General features: G+C 41.9%; 1 pseudogene; it reads right to left on the bottom strand.

Annotated features, from left to right (window-relative positions):
* Positions 1 to 395: 395 nt before the first annotated feature.
* LOC138566079 (large ribosomal subunit protein eL37 pseudogene) lies at positions 396 to 780 on the bottom strand (annotated as a pseudogene).
* Between the last annotated feature and the right edge of the window lie 2,957 nt (positions 781 to 3,737).

Raw genomic sequence — 3,737 nt, 5'->3', positions numbered from 1 at the left:
CATTCTTTGTGATGCTGTATAGTACAGAAGGATATATTTGTCATCATTTTGTATCAAATGATTTCGGTGTAAATATTTCACATGCAGTTCCTCTGAAATAAACATATTACTAAATTACATTTTGAAATGTGTTGCAGATTTCATAAGCACCTCGACTATTTTGGTGTAAGAAATTCGGAAAAATGATTGGGCTGTTCAATACTAAACAAATACTCATGTGGGTCTAGGCTAAATATGAGATAAGTATGTTTCCCAGTTGAGAGAAGTATTCATTAGAATAAGGCGTACATAATGATTTAGGCATCAACAGAATTAATCTAGAAAGCTACAAGTGGACATATTTGACCATCACTGATCATTTGTACTTGCAAAAAAGAACGAGGATTTTCTTTTTTTTTTGTGCAGCAAACTTTATTTAACAAAAAATCTTAGGACGAGCTGGATGCTGCAACTGCCGCTCTCTTCGGTTTTGGTGTTTTACCCTCGCGGAATCCATTCCTGAATCTACTGTAGACAACCTTCACGTGTCTCATACGGCCTGTACCAGTGGTACTGCGCCTCTTCACCTTGACACTCCAGTTTTACGATCTCTTACGCTCAGCGGGATAGCCACACTTGCCACAGGTACATTTCTGGAGCTGGTACGCCTTGGATCCACAGTGACGGCACAGTGTGTGCGTTTTATTACGGCGTTTACTGAATGACAATGTCCCCTTCGTCATCTTGCCTCAAAAGCCGACACGATAGAGACCGGAAGCTTCTTCTCATTTCCGCCATATTCACATCCAGAATGAGGATTTTCAAAGCAATTGAATATGCAAGGTGTTGAGGAACACATTCAACCATGTATCCAGGGAATTATTACAGTCATTGCTTCTTTGCTTAGGGAGTGAAACAAAGTGGAAAGAGCAGAGATGTACTTAATCCTCAATGACGGTCAAAGATCTTAGAGAATAAACATACATATGTATTGACAAAAACCTTTGAACAAAACTGATATAGAATAGAAAAGGTACTGTTATCTTTAGATACTGAGCTGGCACAGCGTGTTAGATTACTTTACATTAGATCTATCAATCATTGATAGTAATAAAATATAAGTGGGGTGCAGACTCAAGAGGATGTGCCTCCGTACCGGGCACTCAAGTTGAATAAGCTGAATGAAAAGACCTAGGCTCCATAGCCTTTGGTGTGGGTTGCACACCTTAAAGACCACTATGTTGTTACATTTCTCATTAATAGGCAATTTTGTATCCTTGTTGCATTTTGGTCATTTCGTCAAATAAAGTTGATGAGAAAGCCAAATAGTTTCAATCTTTTTAATTAGTCAAAAGTGTAGTGTAGATGCTTGGTCAGACCAATGCATTTCAGATCAAACTGGTCCTTCTTCGGGGTTTATTTGTTCTCATCTGATGACAGTCACACAATAAAGTACACTACCATGTGCATGGCAAAACATACAAATGCATATTCAACAATAATTTGTGACAACATTATACCTGTAGGCCACATAACAAACATACAAAGACCACAATATGTAAGGAAACATAATAGATAACAAAACAATAAAAAAGGATGAGTCCAGTTAGCATAACCTCTTGCCATACACAACCTCATAGCATGTTTAATTAGCACATGTTTCCTCATCATTGTAAATGTTTAAATATCCTGTTCAATATTTGGATGCTTAAACACATGCCACTTCCATTGCCGTGAATTATACAATTTACTGCAAATGTTTAATGTTGATAAAGAAAAATTGTGATCCCGTAAGAAAATGTGAACAACTGCCAATGACCACTCTCCATAACACCCATGTACTGTGATAACTTGTTGTGTGCCAGTCCAGTGGACCAGATAAAATCAATGACCGGCAAATCTAGAGCGTGTTTCAAGTGAAGTGAAATGCCTGCTCACTCGTAGCCTGTGTAATAACAATGCACACTTTAGTATCAAACCAGTAAAGAACCATTTCACTGGAATCATCCTGCATAATTAATAATAGTAATTCTCCTTACACGATCGTTTCAAATGAATAGGTCAAAGATTCCTCAATCGCGTGCGACTGCTTGGGGAACAGAGCTCGCGTCGTGGCCATCTGTATAAACATTACGATTGCCATTGTCCATTATTTTTATATCTGATGAGTTCTCCGCCACGCTTATTATTTGAAGTGAATGTTACATTAGCTTAGTGGACCTGTGCCCCAACAGGTATACAGATTAGACATTCACTACACAGCAGGACAGGACCTCTCTCAAGATGGCCGCCTGCTTTTCAATCACGCTGAGTCATGGCACGCACTGGTTTTTACACTCACCCTTGCAAGGTGCTATCCCTGTGGACCTAAACAGTAGCTAGATTCGAATTACAGACCTACAATAGTACTAAAACGCACAAAATGTGTTGTCCTGTACCTTATTGTTGCAGCAGACCGTGGTTGGGGCCTGGCAGGGCTGTGGTGCCTTGGAGAACAGGCAAGCAGGTGATTGAGTGGCCCAGGGAGGTGCACTTTGCCTTGACCTTTTGGCTCAAATGCATGTTAGGCAGAAACCTGTGCAGTTCCCTTAGGGACCACTGCAAACAAGTTTAAGACTACAGGTGTTGGCAGTAAACCCAATTGGTAGCAGTCTGTACCACCCAGATTTACCTGGTAGCTGTGGCTGAGCAGTCAGACTTCTCTCAAGAAGAGTTAGGCAGTATATAGAGTATACACATTAGGTACAAAAATACAGTAGTACAAGCAAACACTGACCAGAGCTTTGGTATAAAAGTATATAATTATTTATTTAAAAACACACTTGTAAAAATACACTGGCACTAATATGTCAAGCAAGTTCAAACACAGTCACTAGAAATATATACACCTCCCTGATTAATTATTCGACAAGTCTTAGGAAAAGAACACCACTTATTATCAATACAGAGGTGAGCGCTTAACCAAGATGACACTCCAATAATTATTTTAAAAGGGAGGGAAAAGGCAGAATTAGGAAAGCACACAATACCAACACTTTTAAAAGAACCACAGCAAGTCACGAAAGGCAGAGTCTACTGTAGAGCAAAAAGTTCATAGGCCAGGCCCACTCTTGGAGAGAGGAGGCGGAATGTGCCCAAGATCGCACAGTTGAAGTACACTTTAAAAGTCTGTGCAGATAGTTCAAAAGGAGTTGGATCAGTTCAGAAAAGTTAGTTAACAGGTCCGTGGTCACCCCAGGATAAAGAGTCAAGGATTTAGGGGACACCTTGAACAGTCTGTTGCAAGGGAGACCAGGCGGGACACAGTACCTGAAATGGTGAGAAAGCTCCAGCGTGGAGGAAAGCTGGAGGTCGTTGCACTGCCAGGGAAGAAACCAGCCGCAGAGTTTCCCGGTTTTATTCGCGGTAGTAGTGAAGCGTGGCTATCCGGCCGCCGGGGTGCTTGGCACGGGCGATTCGACCCCGAGACGCTCCAGGAAGGCGAAAAGAGGGCAAACTGGTTAACCCCACCAGTTCAAAGGAAGAAGACTCTCCAGGATGAAGATCTTCTCTGTCGTCGGGAAGTGGTGAATCGGTTCAGCAGGGCTCCACCGGTGGTGTCATCGTTGCAGGTCGGCTCAGCTTCTCCCTCTTTGGATTCTTTAGGTCCTGTGGCGACTTCTGAAGTTCCAGTCCCCAAAGCCCTGCTTTTATGCAGAAAAGCCCCATTCACCAGTTCTAGCTGTCACTCAAACATGCTAATTGGTGAGCTGGGCGGC

The sequence above is a fragment of the Ambystoma mexicanum genome, chromosome 2p (assembly GCF_040938575.1).
Source record: "Ambystoma mexicanum isolate Mex_15411 chromosome 2p, UKY_AmexF1_1, whole genome shotgun sequence".
NCBI classification, from domain to species: domain Eukaryota; kingdom Metazoa; phylum Chordata; class Amphibia; order Caudata; family Ambystomatidae; genus Ambystoma; species Ambystoma mexicanum.
This window is presented reverse-complemented; position numbering and strand designations above follow the sequence as displayed.